Here is a 19,810-nt window from a genome sequence, read left to right as displayed (position 1 = left end):
TTTACATAAAGGAGGCAGTACGTCTGATGTGTACGGAGCGTGTTTGTTTGACATGTACAGTATCAGCAGCACACAGCCGTGTTACTTCACTTCCCTCTGTTTAAATGTAGGTGTAAGACAGAAATAATATATTCACGTCCATAGAGAGAAGAAACATGTCAGATGGGCAATTTGAGGAGCCTGCCTGAAAGCATGAAGCAATTTATCCTGGATTGGACGGATCTTTTTGTGTTATGATAATGTCCACATAATTTATTCCAGAGGATCGGCTCTTCTTTAAAGCCGTCTGACAGACAAACACAAGGACGCCCGTCATTCCCGTTTCGTTCTCAAACTCAAAAGAAAGCTGCTAAAAGAAGGAGTCGTTTCTTAACGGCTGCTGAACACAAATAGCGAGCACAGAAGTTGAAGAAAGAGCAGGCAGATTTTGGGTGGAGTGGGTCAGGCCGCTCCTCCTGTATGTTTGGAGGCTGTGTGAGCAGAATACTGATGAGCCTGTTTTTGGGGGATTCATTTCCATTTGGAGAGGGGGAGAGGTGCGGCGGGCTCCTGCAGCCCCTCTAATGTTACTGCACCGCAGAGATGACTCATTTACTGACAGAAATGAAAGCACGGATGGAAATGCATGCTTAAGAATAAAGGTCTCTTACCATAGATGCTTCCATGAAGAACATTTAACATCTACTGAACCTTTCCATTGCATTTAGTGGAAAAAGGTTCTATAGATTATTACCATTTTCTTCACACTAAGAAAGAAAACCGCTTCCACACAACATCTTTCCTTGTCACACAGTTTCTGAAAGCTGTCAGTCAAACAGCAGAAGCACACACCAGATCTAAAACATACACTCATTCTCAGACTTTTACTCAGTTTTTGTAAAACACAACAATGCTCTGTGTAAGACACCGAAATCTAACAGGAAGTGTCTTTATTTCCTTTTCCACACACATTCATCAGTGTTTCACGCTAGCTCCTCACATGTGCAAACACTGATTGCTTTAGTTAAAACCAACCAATCATGGTTCAGAATAGGTCTATAAATACACATCTACACACCTACACATGGATTTTCTTTTGTGTTGTGTAATACTGTATTCCTAACGGTACAGTCTTGTACAGAAAAGTGCACAGGAGCTCATGAAAGAAGAGCTTTTGGTTTTGAATAACTGTGTGTATATGATATACAGTATATATCCAAAAATAATATTATATTATAGCTAGTGTTTGCAACATAAGACAAATGTTTACTTTTGAGATGTGTTTGTGATATTTTGAATGCAGCGCTTCATGTTGCAAGAGATGAGGCATTTTATATGTTGTGTGTGTGATTCTTGGACCGATGTTTGTGACGCTTGGGTCTACACTGGAGTGATTGACTTCTCTGTCTGATGGAGATGTGAGGTACGGAGATGTCCAGAACACACAGTGACTGAGGTGTTATTGAGTGGAGGATTGATCTAGAAGAATCAAAGATAGATTGTGAATTGAATTAATGACTGACAGAGGCCAGGTCTGCATTGATCTGCACTGTTTTACTCTACAGAGAGACAGAAATACATGCGCCTGCATCAACAGATATTAGTTTTCTTCTATGAAACATACATGCTTCACATCATCTGTGTAGATTAAGATAAAAGGTTTTTCTGTTTTCAGCAATCTCCACTATTGCTCGCTTTTAACGTTACGGGTAAGTGATGAAAACACACTTCAGTCTCCAGCGAGAGCAGAGCCGTCATGCGTGTCCACGTTATATATTTCCATTGCTGTGAGATGGCAGGAACCAGCATATAGATTTCTCCATATAAATGAGCAATGTAAATGTTTATTATTATTGCACTATTCCATATGCACTTTCAACTTTCAGTTATTCTGAAGAAAGAGCTGGCACGAGTGGAATTACTTAGCTTTTTCCCAGTCCCCAGTGAGCTGAAGAAGCTGGAGGTGGACGGGAGACGCTGTAGTTCAAATACTTCATATTAGTGTTGCAAACAAGATCCCTATGATGAAGCACATACACAGTCCATCCGGTCTTGAAGTGGGCTGGGACACAATGACCTGGATGTGTTGAGGAGTGGATGAGTTTTTAAATGAATAATCAGACGTAGCCCTCCTGGCACAGTAACAACCTGAGACTCCGACCGCGATTGACACGGACAGAGTGTGTGTGTGTGTGTGTGTGATCCTAAAAACACGCCTGGCTTTCACCTGCCTTCACCTTTTCATTTCCTGACAACAGCAGGCTTCATTTACACGCTCATGAAAGACGTCCCGATTTACAGCTTTAACATGTCACTGGATTCACTGCACCTCTTTGCAGTGGTAAAAAAAAAAAAAAACCCTCAGAGCTGAGCTCAATAGACTTTTGTTCAAAACATTCTCTTTTCTGAATTGATGTGTGGTTTGTATAAGCTTGTTAAGGCCATAGATGAACAGAATGAACACTAAATGCTCAGGTGTTTCTCTCATAGTAAAGTCACACTGCTCTGATCAACTAAACACAGACCATTTATTTACACTTGACAAGAAGAACTCAAAATGACAAGCTTGTGATTTTGTGAATTCATTATATTACATTCAATGTTAAAAACAATTATATAAGCACTCTAAATAGGTGCTTATATAATTCTCTGATTAGACGGATCTCATTTAAAAAATAAATGTCAGAAGAAAAAAAAACAGACTGAACAACTTTACAGTTCGAACAGTGGAAGAAATATATAAATAAAATGTACAGTTTATTATATTTATATAACTTTATACTACTATATTAATAAATACTAAAAATAAATTGTTATAAAATACTAACAAAATAATGTATTTTAGTCTAAAAAATTTAATTTATGCCTCTGGTGTTCGACATGAAATCAGAAGCTGAGTACTGAATCTGCTCAGACGTTCACGTGTGTGTGTGTGTGTGTGTGCGTGTGTGTGTGTGTGTGTGTGTGTGTGTGACTTATAATCCCAATCAGCTGTTTCTGATGTGGTGAGATGATGTTTCTCCTGTGGGCTGTAACCCTGCGAGTGTCCTCCTCTTCCTCAGACGCTGTGAACACTGCAGCTCTGTGTGTTAGACCCCATCACAGCACAGTCGATGAAACCCTGCTGAACTCTGGGAAGTTTGGTGTGTGGAGCAGATCCATCTTTACGAGAAACCGCTCCGCTGCTTCACAGCTAACTCACTTTATTTTTCCACATAACTGTTTTCTTTTTGAGGCACTGCTAGATGCCAGTGTTTCCTGTCATAGCTGTGCAAAGATTTTCTTTAAAAACGATTAAACTATCTTCTGATGAATGATCAAAACATTGACAGCCAATCAAAATCCATTTCACTTAAAAGAGCTTGAGCATTGAATGACAAAACTGCAGAGCCAAGCATAATGACATCATCCAACCTAAAGATGTGTGTATAATGATTTTGTTTATGAGCTCGGGCTGTTATGACAGTCGTCTCATGCTTATACTGACACCTAGTGGTGTGGATGCAGAATCACACAAGCTTTCAGTTATATCATGGTACAGATGCACTCGATCACAGCAGACTGATTTATTCTTTATTAGTTGTGATATGAACCGGTCGTGTCTGAAGTAAGCAGCTTTTATTGAGCTACTGATGTGTCTGGATCTGCTGTGGGGGATTTAAAGTGTTCTTGACTTGAAACGTTTCAGTAAATGTGTAAGTGCATGATTTAAAGCATTTTATCAAAAGAGCTGTTGATTACATGTACAGCTGTATGACTGTTTTCATCTTTAATGCTGATAATCAAATGTCTGAGGAGCGAGTGTTGAAGAGGCCTGAACTGAGAAACAAACAGTGTTTTAGTTTTAGTGTGTGTGTGTGTGTGTGTGTGAGAGAGAGAGAGAGAGAGAGAGTGTGTGTGTGTGTGTGTGTGAGAGAGAGAGAGTGTGTGTGTATGTGTGTTAGCAGGCTGGACCGGGCCAGTGTAGTGAAGAGCAGGGGTCCCAAACACTGGGCTGTCTTCTCCTGTCCTATAGCAGCAGGTCTGGGTCAGAGGTCACATTCCTCCAGCATCACATCACTCAGACACCACAGCACTGATCAGTGTGTTTGAGTGTGTGAGATACTATTCCTGCTGAAGGAAACACTGCTAAGTGTATCGGCTGGATTACAGGATATAAATACTCCACTGAGAAACTGATATTAAAAGTTAACTATAGACCTGAACAGCGAAGGGCACCTATTATGCCTCTTTTTATAAGATGTGATATTGGTCTTGTGTGTCCCTGCAAAGCAAACTAAGAAAGCGCAGTGATGATCAATTAAGATGTTTCAGTAATGTCCACACACAAACACATTCACAGAGGAATGAAATGTTTAGGACGATTCTGAGGCGCATTACCTCGAAAAACTGCGTGTGTCCTTCACGTCCCTTCAGTGCTCACTGCCAAGCAGAAGAGAAAGTCTTGAGATGTGCCTCGAGTCTTTTGTAAGGAACGAGGTGAAGCTTGAACGGGCTGCTTCTATTCACCAGAGGGAGCTTTGGGAAGACCAGGTGCACAATCAGACAAACTCCAGAAGATCCTATCGCATTACAACTAAAGGGAGAAGGAAAGCACAGATGTTCCCTGCAGTGACCACTCTGTGTGTTTAGAAACAGGGAAGTGTGCAGGATGTTCCTCTGATGATTGACCTCGTGTTCATATGAACCTGCTGATCTGCTGCTTTTTATCATGCGTGACAGATTCAGAGTCAAATGACACGCTTGTTTAGCAAAAGCTTCAGCTCGCAGGCCGCTCTCTCTCTCTCTCTCTCTGTGTGTGTGTGTGTGTGCGTGTCAGGAGAAGTAAACAGGAACCCCGCTCTGTGGTCAGAGGTGGAAACCAGGCCACTGTAACCGCCAGTGAGGAAGGATGAGGTACAGATACAAACCATGAGCTTCACTCCTTATTGATCCATTATGAGTGTTCACCAGCTTCTCCGTCTGTCCTACGCTCTCACATTGCCCTTTCTTTCTCTACCAAAGAGGATTCGGACGGACAGTTTGCACACAGTGAGTTCCCGTGGCTCAGAGGTAGAGCATTGCATTAGCAGAGCAAAAGGTCATAGGTTCAATTCCAAGGGAAAACACATACGGATTAAAATATATATATATATATATATATATATATATATATATATCTGCACTGTAAGTCATTTTGGATGAAAGCATCTGCTAAAGGCATAAATGTAAAACCCGTGGGATGTGGGGTCTGTCAGCGCTCCAGAATGAGTGTTCATGTTTCTTGTTCATCTTTCGGCTGGGCTTGTGTGTAAAGAGACCCAGACTGACTCAGAGCAGTCATATTAAAATATCCCACAATGGACACTTGTTGGTAATGCGTTTAAACTGTTCTTGCACAAACAAGTCCCTTCAGTACACAGTTATCTAGCTGTAATAGTCTGTTACACGTCCCTGTTTACTAGTTACTGTACTTGAGTATCATTTTAACATTCTTTTGTGGTTTTACTGAGTATCAAAGATATTAGCAACTTTTACTCTCTACTTGACTTCATTTCTGAATCTGTACTCTTTGTGATGACTAATGCAATTACTAGTTACAGCTTACAGAGACCTTTTCTGCAGCAGTTTCTGTCTGCTTTACGAAACAAGTGAAATCACCAACTACAGTACATGACATTACAGGTGTTGTCTCTTGTGCATTTATCCTCTACTCACCCAAACTGCTCAAAAAGGCTGTTTTCTAAACACTTTAAATGAATTGTAATGGTGACTATATTTTACAGCTTTATATTCTGCTTCTACGCTCCTCTCATCCTTTCTTTACTTCACAGATTAAACCTCATGCCTCGCCTTCCTTTCTGTCGTCTCTCGCTTTTTTCTTCCATCTCTGATTTGAATTTCCTGACCGCACACACATTTCTGTTTTTATTTTTTATAAGAGTATGCCATCTATAAAATAATCAATGGATGTTAATTCACTTAATTAATTTGATCATAATTACTAAAGGTTAAAGGTCACATTACTGGCCCACTTTATCTAACACATTCAGCTAGAATAATATTTGTTTAAATTTAGTAATCAACCTTTTAAGTTAGAAACAGACACTTATTTCAAAGGGCTTTCAGTACTCTTTAGGGTGTGGCCACACCCACTGGTGTCATATATATATACAGTATATTCAGTTTTGTTTTGATTTTAGAAAATAAGCAATGATTGCTGTCCTCACCCATCACTGTAAGTGTTGGGGACTATAACATACTCAAATACTGTTAAAGTCAGATACTCGAAGTCTTTATTTAAGTTGGACTTGGTGACTTGTAACATGTAGTGGAGTGATTTCTACTGTAAGGTCTCTGTACTTTTACTCAAGTATGGTTCTCAGATACTCTGTGCTCCTCTGAAACATAGCTAATGTCTTCTACCGGAAAAGCAGATCTTCAATATGCCTTCAGCTCGTGAATATTCACTTCCATTTTTATTCAAAACCGTATCAAAAAAAGAACCTTAAAATGTGGAGACGGTATTTGTGCAGGCAGCCTGCGCTCAGTGAGTGCTCATGACAGGATGTGCTGTAATCCACTTCCTGCGTGGCTCAGACGTCCTGTGAAGGCTGTGACTCTCTCGGCTGTGTGAGTGGTCATTATTAAAGACGAGTAACAGTGAGAGCATTCCATCGCTCTGATGTCACACGCTCACGTTACACTCAGAGCCTGGCTGTGTTTAAACACACGGACCGTAATCTCAGACTCGGTGAGAATCTGCTCGCTGTCTGCAGTTACTGGAGTGAGTCACTGTGTGTTTGGAGGATGACTGCAGGGAGGCCTGGGAAACCAGACCAAGAGCAAATAGTCATGATGTCTTTGTCTCTGCTATTGGGAATATTGACATTCTCTGTGTGACCTCCTGTCAGAGCGGAGTCAGGATCGAGCCGCTGAGTGTTGATGAGCGCTGACTGCTGGAAACACTACGTGTCTGTGTGAAGAAAATACAGTAGAACATGAAATATTAGATTTTTGTCTGATTACTTTTTAAAAGATTTATTAAATTGTTATTGTTTTATGCCTTCACTTAATTAACACAGTTCTCTGGAAGAAAAAAAAGAGCCCTATTATTGAAAGAATTCAATAAAAATTTAATTCCAGAAAAAATTCTGAACAGAATATACAGAATTTTGAAAAATAAACCAAATTTGGGATTAAATAAAACAGATTACATAAGGCCCTGTATTTATTTATTTATTTTTTAGCGTAATTTTAGTTTAATAAAATGTTGTTTAATTGTGTAAGTTTCATGATTTCAAGAGTCATTCAAATTAAAACGGAGAAAAATAACGGAATGAGAAAAAAAATAATATGGCCCTATTTATTTACTTTCAATACATTGTTGTTAATTGTTGACTTGCTTTTTGATTATTGCAATAACATTTAAACAGAATGAGCAGTAAATCATCATATTATCATGATTTCTGAAGATCATGTGACACTGAAGACTGGAGGAATGATGCTGAAAATACAGCGGAGCATCACAGAAATACATTACACTTTAACACAGATTCACACAGAAAACAGATGATTGAAAATGCTTTTACTCTATTAAATAATTTCAGCCTTAGTGAGCAGATGAGACCTCTTTCAAAAACATTTTAAAATCATCATAACGTTTCCAAACTTTGTACAATTTATATATTTATATGAAGTATATATATGAAGTATAATATAAGTTTATGGGGCCGTACTAGTGTGTTAAAGTAAGTCCTCTTGTTTACTGTCGTGGCTGAAGAGGGAGTTCTCAGCGCACGAGTTGAAATATTGTTTTGCAGTCATTTGCAATCTTCCATTTAGCTTAATTACCCTGCAGCTGGTTTGAGTTCTTCTGCGGCACAACATCTCACCGCTAATTTGAACTGGTTCCACTGCTGCTGAGAGTTCGAGCCAAACACACCCAACAATTCAGAAACACAGCAGCCGCAGCACAGCCCAAGAGCAGATCTTTGTTTCATTAGCACTCTTAGCGGCTTCCAGGCTAATGCTAACCCAGCATCACTGAGACAAACAAGATGTGAATGCAGATGTGAGTCTCTGAGGTTGGCGTGCTCCGCTGGGACTCGGTTTATTGCTCCTTTTCCCACCAGCAGAGGCTCATGGGAATCTGAATAACACGGGCTTCCCAAAACACTGCTTTGAATCACCCTGGCTAGTGTGCATGCTATCAGCCTCTGATTCATCCTCAGAGAGGGCAATACGAATGAAAGCTCATTCATCCAGTCTGTGAAACCGGATCATTCTGTGATCATTTACTCACCATCATGTTGCTCCAAACCTGTGGCTTTTGTTCATGTTCTGTCTATCCATTTCATTCTGTCTATCCCAAAATGCATAAAGTCATTGTTAATGTAATCCGTATAAACAGGGTGCTTTAATCCAAGTCTTCTGAAGAGACACGATCTGCTTCTAAGTGTTCTGCTGGACTGTAATGGTTTGATGGATCACTAACACGGAGTAGTTCGAATAGAAACACTTGTTCCTAAACCTGCTAGTTGTCTAGTTAGCATGCTTCCTTGTGTTGTTCAGTGTGTCATTTCAAAGATGTGCCGTGATCTTGTTTCTTTCAGCATCAGATGGATCTTCTGCAGCGGTGAGGAGAGGAACAGATGAGCGGCTCAGGAAGTGTCCTTGTCTTCTTCCTCTTCACATGATGATCTTGTGTGTCATGGGCCTCTGCTCTCTCTCAGGTGGGTCAGGTGTAGGGTTTTAACATCACACATACACAGTATATGGAGTCTTCATAGAGCAGCCCAGTCTTGTGCCGTACATGTGATATTACAGTAATTCAGCATTATTTCAGATTATTTTTAGAATCAATCACAGGTGAATTCATTCTGAGTTATTCAGACAGTGACATTTCTGAGTGTTTCTGATTTACACTGATGCAAACTCTTCAACTTTTAATAAACATTCAATGAGATCAGAATAGTTCATCTGTGAGGCTGGCGTAGATCTGATGAGACGGTGTTGGGAGGAGGTCACGACTCTTTCAAACGTGCATGTGCCTGTTTGTGCACACATCAGAATTCCTCAAGTTTACGGAGTTCTGCATGCTCACAGATATTCCCATTATAACAAGAGAAAAAAGCATGCACACATGTGTGTGTGTGTGTGTGTGTGTATATATATATATATATATATATATATATATATATATATATATATATATATATATATAAAGATCATTTGTACGTGTACGGGTTTTCTGTAAGTGGTAGGTTTAAGGTTAGAGGATTGCAAATATTGTTTTTGGTCCGTTTAAAAGTAATAGAAGTCTATGGAAATTCCCCACAGTTCACAAAAACAAGTGTGTGTGTGTGTGTGTGTGTGTGTGTGTGTGTGTAGCCAGCAGGTCCAGTCTGTCAGGTCACTAGGTTTCTCTGAGACTCAGGGTTGTGTGTGAAGGTCGAGAGGAGGTGTACATCGGGTGACATGCCAAGTGTGGACTGTGTGTGTGTGTGTGTGTGTGTGTGTGTGTGTGTGTGTGTGTGTGTGTGTGTGCGTGAGAGCTCATGGTCCACATCCGAGCCGTGCCAGGACGGGAAGTGGAGCATCATGGAGACGCTGCTCTCCTTCATGAACAGATCTGTGTGTGTGTGTGTGTGTGTGTCTACACAATGAGACGCCGGAGCTGAGAGAGTGTCGTACTGTCTGCTCACAGTGAGCTGTTGTGTGTTGGGCTTGTAAAACAGTCACGTGTGTGTGATTTATTCCTTCTGTGTGTTGGAGCTCATTGTAATCTGCTTCACTGTCTCTGATGAATTATCCTTCAGAACGTCATGATATTCAGCGGATACTGACTCACTGTCGTTCATAGACACAAACACTCTTCAGCACATCATCAGTGCATCATGTGAAGGAGCCTTTGACCTTTGACCTGCTCTAAGCATTAGTGTCCTCCCTGCATCTAGTCATCAGTATTAGGCTTTTTCTTTTTTGAGATTAAAAGTGATCGATGATTTTATCATTTGCTCACCATCATGTTGTTCCAGAATGAGAAAGTTTCTTTCTTCTGTTGAACACAAAAGCAGATATCCTGAAGCGTGTGGGTTTCCGTCCCCTTGTCTTACACAGTGTTGTGGTTCAGAGGAAAGAGACTCAGAGAGACTTGAAGATGAACGGTCCTTTAAAGAGCAAGACGCACCGGGCGCCAAACCACACACAGACATTCATTTATAACTTTATTTCTTTAGTTTATTGTTGTTGTTTTTTCTTTTCTGTTAATTTGTATTAATTGAAAGGAAAATGCTATAATCAATTTTATAGTGTTGACATTCACAAACTATGTGTAATTGGAATCATGATTATTTATATTTATTTGAGATCTCTCACATGATTCTTAATTGAACTGAACAATAAATGAATACACACAGTATATACATGCATACATACAAATGTATATACTCAAAAAATAAATAAAAAAAATAATAATAAAAAGCATCCTCTGGGACACTTGAAATTGAGCTCAGGGCTTTTAAAGGAATCTTTTGAAAAAGTGATTCAGTGACTAACACAGTTTGTCCAGTCCCTTGTCCCCCCCTGCTGGAGTATAATGTAATGTCTTTCTTCTGAAGGTCAAGTCACTTTCGGAGAGGGGTTTGCTCTGTAGTGATCACTGCTCGAGATAATATCAGATTATACCCCAGTATCTCTGTGATTATTTGGATGTTTGTAACACAGAAATCATGATATTATGTGATTGAAGTTCCATGCAGCATGAACACATGTTAAAATAAGTTTTAATAAGAATAGACAAATCGTTGTGGTTTGATGTTTGATGTGGATGTTAATGATCATTAGTGCAGCTCTGTGTATGTGACATGAACATTACCTGCTCTCTATTTGAGAAAACTCATTAGTGTTTTTAACTATTAATTCATTTATGAAAATATTGTTGATAGTAGATATTATGCATGTGTTGTGATCTCATACATGCCCTGCCCTGATGTAGATGTTTGTGTTTTTGGAGAGGACTCGTCTAGCATGAGAGGTTCAGCGTGTGTTCTCAGCTCTTGTTGACTGGTCACGAGAAGCAGAAGCCCTTCACGCTTGTGTGTTTGTGTCTGCTGGCAGTTTGCTGGCGTCCCACGCTCTGAGTCAGGTCTGTTAGCGCTGATCCAGGGTCAGTCTCTGTAGACCAGCAGAGCGTCTGAGAGAGCGTGGACTGAGCTCAGATCAGCCGCAGACGCACCGAATCGAGCCTCTTCCTCAGGAAGAAGCAGGCCTCACTGTGTGGCACGAAGCTCTCCTCCAGCCGGATGTTTGCAGAGACACGCTCAGAGTCACAGTGTTTACTGGGCTGCTGCGGTTCAGATCTGCTGCTGAAGTCTCTCGCAGAGGAAGCACCGTGAGATATTTGGAGAAAGAAGAGCGCGTGAATCTTCATGCGCTCCAGGCAGCGCTGGTTTGATGTTGGCTTCTGGTTTCATGGTTTACCCACACAGTCACACTGTTCACCAGCAAAACATGAGCGTTGACCCTGGCTTGGAGGTGGTACATCTTAAAAAGCACTGTTTTTTAGTTTCAAGGTTTTTGTTAGAAAATGCAAGGAGAGTTTCCTCAGAGGAGGATAAATTGGATGAGAAAACAATTAGATGAGACACAAGCAGTTATAGTTTTTCTTCTTCATCTGCTCACAAACACATCTTTCCCTGTCACACAGTTTCTGAGAGCTCACACTCGAACAGCAGATCTGAAAAACATACACTAATTCTCAGCCTTTGACTCAGTCTTCAGTTTCAGAAAACACTTTTTGCAACGCAACACACAATTCTCTGTGTAACACACAGATCTAACAGAAGTTCATATTATGGCAGAGGTGTTTTCAGATGTTAGTTTTTGAGGTGTTTTTGTGATATTTTGAATGCAGTGCTTCATATTGCGTGAGATGGGGCATTTCACATTTTATGTGCAGTTCTTGGATTTGTGTGTGAAGTTTTGAAAAAGACGGTAAAGTTACAGTGGAAGTCATCGACTCTCGTCTCGCTGAGCTCATTGAGTTTTATCAAACCTCTGAAGCGTGCGCTGGGTCTGATGAAGCATCAGAGAATATAAGGAAGACATGTTTGAGAAGACAGTGCCTCCATGGCTCGATGATTGGCCTATTACTCAGTTAATTGTTACACAATCGTTGTTGTGCTTGTTCTGCATCCTCAAATCAGTCTGAATGAACACATAATGGTGTTAATGGAAAGACTGGTAAAAAGAAAACAACAACTAACCTCTTGAATAGCATCAGTTTATGTCACGTCACATTCAAACTTAAAATTACTTAAAAACCTTATCTTTCAGTATATATATTTTTTTGTATGATCAATCATCTTGGTGAAGATAAAGTCTCATCTCGGTGTCTGTGAGCATCATGTTCACTGAGCTTTGATTAATGATGTTCAGACTATTAAAAGAAAGCTGAACATCAGTTTATGAATAAAATATACACAAATGTGTTCTTTTGGAATTGATGTAAACATGCTTAAAAACACTGATTTATCCTTGAGTTTAATAGAATAAATGTATTTATTATTTATTACATATTCATTGCATTTTGTTAACGCAAACCTACTCAATAGAATGGAATCGGTTGTTGTTTTTTGACAGTGTATGTGTGTTTAACCTGTGTGTATCTGGAGCATGAATTAAAACACAAACAAGTCAAACAAACAGGGCGAGTCCTTATTCGAGAAGCACTGGAACACACTCATCGCTCGGCTTTCACAGCTCAGAGAAATGTGACACACTTTCAGAACAAACCGTTTCAAACAGGAAGCAGTGGGTTCAACCACTAAGAATATTTCCAGACTGCATCTGTAAGAGTACGAGAGCAGCTTTCATGTCTTCTTCACTGACTGCAGGTGATGAAAGACTGGCACTGCCTGGAATCACGTTCGCTCCGACTGATTCATTCCTCACTGATGAGTCGAGCCTCTGGAGCGTGTCCATGACGCTCCTCTTTTGAAGTGCTTGGCTTTCATGAACCGTGTCACAGAGGAAGGTCAGGCCTGAAGCTCGGGTCATTAGGGCCAGTGGGCCGCAACAGATGCAGGGAGAACCTGAAGAGCACACGAAGACCCCCGTCATGTCTAGGTGTCACTGACCTCTCAGACGGGGTTTGAGTCTGGTTTGTGTCCTCTGTTGTGCTTTATCTTAGTCAGGAAATCCCTTTGAGCATGAGTTTGGACAGTGTACTTCAAATGACGTTGTATGATAGAACACATTCATCATTTTGATCTTGACCCCAAGGAGCTAAATTTCAAAACTCAATATGCCCTCATTTCTCATACATATTTTGCCTAAAAGCGTCCTGCATGTTTGTTAGAAAAAGCACTAGCTTTCAAATAAAGAGTAAAAATAGCCCACCAGGCTGATGCAATGCACAGAAAGCTGCAGCGGAGCATGCATCTGTGCTGAATGTGTGTGTTTGGGTTCATCGCTCCACCCCACATGTCTCTGCTGGTGCTGGTTTGGATTGGCCCCATGTTTCCCAGATGACCAGAATGAATTACATAACATACTGGCAGTGGTCAGCGCTCACAGCCCTGAATGACTCTGTGTGCACTACAGCAAGATGCATCTGATGCCAGAGTTTATGGATCAGGTGATAAATCCACACTTTCTGAAAGCTGCATACAGATACAGAGATTATCTTTATATGTCTCCCTGGACCACAAGACCAGTCTTAAGTCACTGGGGTATAGCAATAGCCAAAAACAAAACAAAAACATTGTATGGGTCAAATTATAGATTTTTCTTCTATGCCAAAAATCATTAGGATTTTAAGGAAAGATCATGTTCCATTAAGATATTTTGTAGATTTTCTACTGTAAATATATCAAAACAAAATTTTTGATTCATAATATGCATTGCTAAGAACTTCTTTTGGACAACTTTAAAGATGATTTTCTCAGTATTTTGAATTTATTTATTTTTTAAACCGTCAGATTCCAGATTTTCAAATAGTTGTATATCAGCCAAATATTGCCCTATCAATTTTACAATTTACTCCTCAATTATAAATCTCAACACACACACACACACACACACACACACACACACACACACACACACTTGTGTTCTGCATGTTTGCTTCTCAAGTTGTGTATGTTTCTGTTTTGTGTCATTGCTAATATTGTTGGTTCTTTTAGGATAAATTAGGTTAGTGTTTTCCCCCTTTAGCAATAAAACTTCTAGACATTCAGATAAAGGCATCTGCCAAGTGAATAAATGTACTATTAATATATAAGTTTAACTGGTGAACAGTACTCAACCACCACTATCTGGCATTAACCAGCCTAAACATGGAATACTGGTCATTTGAGGCAGATTTATAATAATCTCTAGTGTATTTAGTGCTGTTTGGATGTAGACGGTCACATTAAAGCTACAGTCCAGAGTTTGGGTGTGTCTTCTGAAGATGTTCTTTTAAGCGTGTGTTTTCGCCTCCTCTATAAATAGTGTCTCATTCAGTGTCTTCCTGTTCCTCCCACTCTCATTCTCACTCCTGCTTTTCTTCTCATCCTCGTGTTAACCGTGAGTCTGACCTCAGATCAGCCGAGTGTGCGCGCTGCCGGGGTCACGGGGTCATGGTCAGCACTGACCGGCCGCTCAGCAGGAAGCCTCTCTGACATTTCTGGGTCTGTGAGGTGTGTTCATCTCCTCGTGCCCCACAGAGCTGCTTTCTCATGAACCGTGCACTAATGTGACCACAGCTACCCAACATGTACAAGAAAGATTAGTTTCAAAAATTCATGGATTGTCGAATATCTCTTGGACCTGAGGGCTTTGTGAGTCTGTGTGTGAGTTTAGAGAGGGTATTGTGGATATTAAATGATACTTACATATTAAATTATACTTTAACAACATTATACACATCAGTTCATAGAGACCGCTGTAACAGATGCTGTATGTTTGAGTGGTGCTGGTTAGACTGAGAAAAACCATGCACTGAAAACACATCTTCACTCTGAAACAATCCTTACAAAAATTGGTTATAAATTTCACAATTATCAAATTGAAATCTTGATGACTCATGAGAAATGGTAATAAGAAACCTTATTTTATTTGATCTTTTTACATATAAGAGGTCACTGTACTATAAAAACATCCTGTAACTTTCAGAACTGAAGAAATACTGAAGCCAATCTGCCAAAACTACAGCTTGTGGAATGCACAACTCTACGATGTAATAGTGTGGATAAGCACTGCCTCCGCAGAAGAATCGCTGCCTGTTTAGCCCCGCCCACTGAGTCTACATCGCTGCCTGTTTAGCCCCGCCCACTGAGTCTACATCGCTGCCTGTTTAGCCCCGCCCACTGAGTCTACATCGCTGCCTGTTTAGCCCCTCCCACTGAGTCTACATCGCTGCCTGTTTAGCCCCGCCCACTGAGTCTACATCGCTGCCTGTTTAGCCCCGCCCACTGAGTCTAAATCGTTAGGTGCGTTCCATTCGACGGTGGATGTATTAACTGTGTATATATATGTTTTTAATAAATGGTCATATAATTGCATAGCGGTCTCGTGCGCCTTCTTCCCACGCACAGCCGTATAAACACTGAGATAAATAAAGTAAAATAAAGAAAAATTGCAGAGCCTCATCTGTTTCTAGTCGCTTTTACATTATCATACCTTTTTACAATCCGTAATGAATATGAACGCATACAGCGAAGACGGCTGTTTTGACTGGTGATGACGTGCTGCGCGCAATGACAGTTGGAGGATAATCGGTCTCCACTTCCTGTGAAGTGAGGTATCGATGTTACTCCCTGTGCCGTGCGCAATGCCCTTCGAACTGAACATGTTCGCTCCCTTCGGATTGGAATCTCACTTAAGATGGCAGAATACCCTGTGAAGTTCACTTCACAGTACACTTACGGTCGAATGGAACGCACCTGTTGACTGTTTAGCCCCGCCCACCGATTCATGCAATTTAGTGTGAATAAAAGAGAGATGAACGCAGCTCTGTGCAAAAATCAAACAATTAACTTTATTTGAAGAACTTTATTTTTAACAAAGTGGTACTTCAGTAAGAAATTGGTCCTTTGTTCACTTCATTTTTGCTATGGATTAATTTACAAACAAGATTGAAACTAAAAGATGATGCTGTGTGACTAACCAGCCGGCACATGAGCGACCTTCAACGTTGAAATATGATTGAAATAAGGTCAGTTGTGGTTTCAACGTTGAAACAACGTTGATTCAACCATGGTACCTGACTTTATTTCAACATTGAATTAACATTGAAATGCCGGCTGGGTATATTGGATCACATAGTAATGTCGCAACACTTGTGAGAAACTGTTTTCATGACGTTGTCACTATTGCTTTGCCTAATATTATATATGCAGCAATTACTTGCTATGTATTGAGTTACTTGTGTGTTTTTGACCTAAATCACATCACTGCCTGTTAAGCCCCGCCCACTGAGTCTACATCACTGCCTGTTTAGCCCCGCCCACTGAGTCTACGTCGCTAGTAAAAATCTAGATAATATAAGTAGACCTCAGAGAACAGTACAAAAAAAACAACACAAATACAAAGGCAGTTCATGACCCCTTTCAAGCAGTAGGACTGAAATAGTCTTTTTATTAATAACATTTACAACGTCACAAAGGCAGTTTCTGTAGTGTAGGTTTTACACTCGTGATTGTTTAGTTGATTTAAATGTTGATTAGCAATCTTCACATTTATCTGTATAGAAGCAATAGTAGTATAGTAAAAGCAACGGTAGTAGTGGTCTATCCATATCTTTTCTTCTTTTGTGAAGTCATAGAAACTCTATTGTGGGTTTTTTTCTTTTGCTGTTGGGGCAAATGGGAATGAAAAATGAAAAAAAAAAAAAACCTGTTATTCATAGAAACATAACATTCTCTCGTTAACTTAACTGAACTCATATCCACAAGACTTGTTCATCACAGAGTCGGTGTGGTATTGCACTCATCCATTCATCTCTCTGTGGCCGCTCTTCTCTCTCTTGAGCAGCTCATTTCACACCAGATCATCACATTTCATGTAACTGTATTCACACGTCGTTCTGAGCTCGTCTCATTGGCTGCTGCTGTCCTCACGCGGGCTTGACCCACTAAACTCTGTAGTGAACCTGAATTCCTTTCGTCTCATTGGTTCTCGTTTGGTCACATGACTCCTCATGCCTCTCCTCCCTGTGGTGAAGAGCGCCCTCCACAAACCTCAGTGTGCGCTCCTCTCGTCCGTCTCGAGGAGCATCGGTGCAGATTCTCCTGCGCTCCTGTGAACACACAGCCCAGCGATCATTACTGTGATCTGTGGGGAAGTACACAGCGAGAGTTTGTGTGAATCTGCTCGTGTGCTGCCTGCGAACGCTGTGGACATCTTTGTTTCTCAGAGTTGTGACTTCCTTTGTAACTTCCTTGTGTGTGTTTGGGTTTAGTTTCCCACAGTTCTTCTCGTTTCCTCTTCCCATGGCTTTCTCACGGCCTTCCTCCTCCAGCGCAGATGCTCTGATCTGTCCAGCACATGGAGGCTTTGAGAAGAAAAAAACAAAAGAAGACTTTCCTGTGCTCACAGGAATCTTTTCACAGGCACACGCATTACAGTGTCTGATTTATATAAAGTATAACCTATTTTCTTTTTCCGTCACCACAGTTTTACTATGAAGAAAATGAGCATATGGATGCACGATTTCATAGAGACCTATTTGCTCAAAATTGAGCTTTTCTGCTTATATCCCAGCCTTATGTCTGCTTTAAATGCATCCTCTGTGATGGCAGAGAAACAAGGTGGAGTAGGTGGAGCAGGACTGTCTGGTTTGAGAGTCAGGACTGCTGAGAGGATTACTGGTCCCCCTCCAAAATCTTTACACCTCCAGAGCGTGTGTTGCTGTGTTAGGAGTTTAGAAAACTTACTTTAAGGATAACACTTTATTGCACTTGAGGCGTTCTACTAACAGTCATTGGAGTTTCAGTAGACTCAGTAGAGTAAATAAAGTGTAACCACAACACGTGTTAGAGAGAGAGGAAAAACAACAAAAACAAACTAAATCTCTTGAAAAAGTTTGTTAAAGTGTAAAACATGTCACTTCTTGTTGCAAGCAGGTGGCACATGAATATAACTGAATACTGATCTTCACAATTGAACATCACAAAGGGCTTTAGATTACACTGATCTAATTTGATGTTGAGCTGATTAATCAGGAGGATTTCGTTAAAAAACAACACCTGAAAATGGCAAAAATGAAAATAAAATAACCAACTTCCTGTTAGGTTTCGGATTTTGCGCGAAACATAGTGGAAGGGGTACATTCGCTGAATGTGAATAGGTGGCGCTGTTGAGCCATTTTGGCACACAAACTTCTGAAAACTGTGTCAGATATACATGTTCGGCACTTCTTGAGATTACAGCATTTTAAGGCCCTCAAAAATGCACTTTACTTTGGAGAAGAATTGAAAGAACCATTATAAACAGAGCAACTAAAGAGAACAGACAATAAAATAAAATAAAAATATAGAGATAAAATAGACACAATGATGAATGCACCAATGTTTTGAGAAGTTATGTAGAGCCCTGAGATGTTCTGCATTGTTCAGGTGGAATATAGCCTGAGGATAAAAGCTGCTGTTATGCTGCTCGTGATGATTTATCTGTGTCAGAAACAATGTCTTCGTACTGAAGGCCAACTTATAATCTCAATTAGGCTGATTCATGCGGATCCATGCTTGTTTTTGTTTGTTGTAAGATGGCAGAAGTGATGCTTCTGGAAACTGGAACGCATGAGCTCACAAACACTTTATTGTGCACGTCCAAAAGTCTTCATTTTTTTATTTTTGCAAATATCCCTTTAGTTTCTTATAATGATCATATTAAATTATGCAGAATTACAAGCAAACAATTCAAAACCAACCCTAATTCTATAGTAAGTACAGTAGTTAGTCAATTTCAAAAAGTACTCATTTGTGTTATTAAACTGTAACAGCTAACACATGTACATTAAAATACAGCGTATCCCAAGTTTAATTCAGCTAATTTTGTTTCCTTGTTTTTATGCATACACTTTAGATTTAGTACAACAAAAAAAATGTAGAGGAAAAACAAAACCATATCCTATGTTCTGATTGTCAGTTGATTTTAGATATTGATATATAAAAGCAACAGGCTGGTTTCCTCCAGTGTGGAGGTGAAGGTCTGCTCAGACAGGTTTTAATATGATTGCTGTAGGCACAGTGAACTTGAGCTGTGGAGCAGGTCTTTCTGCATGGCTCATGTGCTGGAATGAGTGGCTATCAATCAGAGATGGCATCTGTTATTGTGAGTGCTGTCAGAAAGAGAGGACCTCACTCCTGATTCACATCCACAGACATACAGCTGCTCTTCAGCTCTCTACAAAACTTCAAATACAGCTCCTCAACTGACTGCTTCATTATGGTTTTTTATTGGGTTTTTTATGGTTTTTTATTATTATTATTGTTATTTTTTTACAATATATATATATATATATATATATATATATATATATATATATATATATATATATATACACATTTCTATTTATTTATTAATGAAAGAAGTCATTGTATGCTGTGTGTTGCTAGTGTTTTTCAGGTTATAGTTTTATGAGTGACAAAGTGACATAGTTTTATGAGTGACAAAGTGTCTAAATTGGGTGAAAGACTTGACTATTTGAAATGTATGAAATGTTTTGCTTTTTTTTTTTTTTTTTTGGTCAGAAGAACTGAGTGACCAGTTTTCAAAGAACTACTTAAGTATCGAGAAGTATGTCCTAATGATCGTAAGAAACTGTTAATGAGCTTAGTTTGATGTCAGTTTTTATTTGTAA

General features: G+C 39.9%; 1 long non-coding RNA gene across 1 annotated transcript in view; it reads left to right on the top strand.

The window, feature by feature from the left end:
* The window catches only part of LOC113116590 (uncharacterized), a 75,796-nt gene that overhangs the window by 47,899 nt on the left and 8,087 nt on the right, over window positions 1-19,810 (top strand). The window contains exon 3 of the long non-coding RNA XR_003294044.1: window positions 8,574-8,693. This is a non-coding gene — a long non-coding RNA (uncharacterized LOC113116590). The remainder of the gene's footprint in view (window positions 1-8,573; window positions 8,694-19,810) is intronic.

Source organism: Carassius auratus, chromosome 16, assembly GCF_003368295.1.
Source record: "Carassius auratus strain Wakin chromosome 16, ASM336829v1, whole genome shotgun sequence".
In the NCBI taxonomy this organism is placed as follows: Eukaryota; Metazoa; Chordata; class Actinopteri; order Cypriniformes; family Cyprinidae; genus Carassius; species Carassius auratus.
Note: the sequence above shows the minus strand (reverse complement) of the source record. Positions and strands in the feature narration are given on the sequence as shown.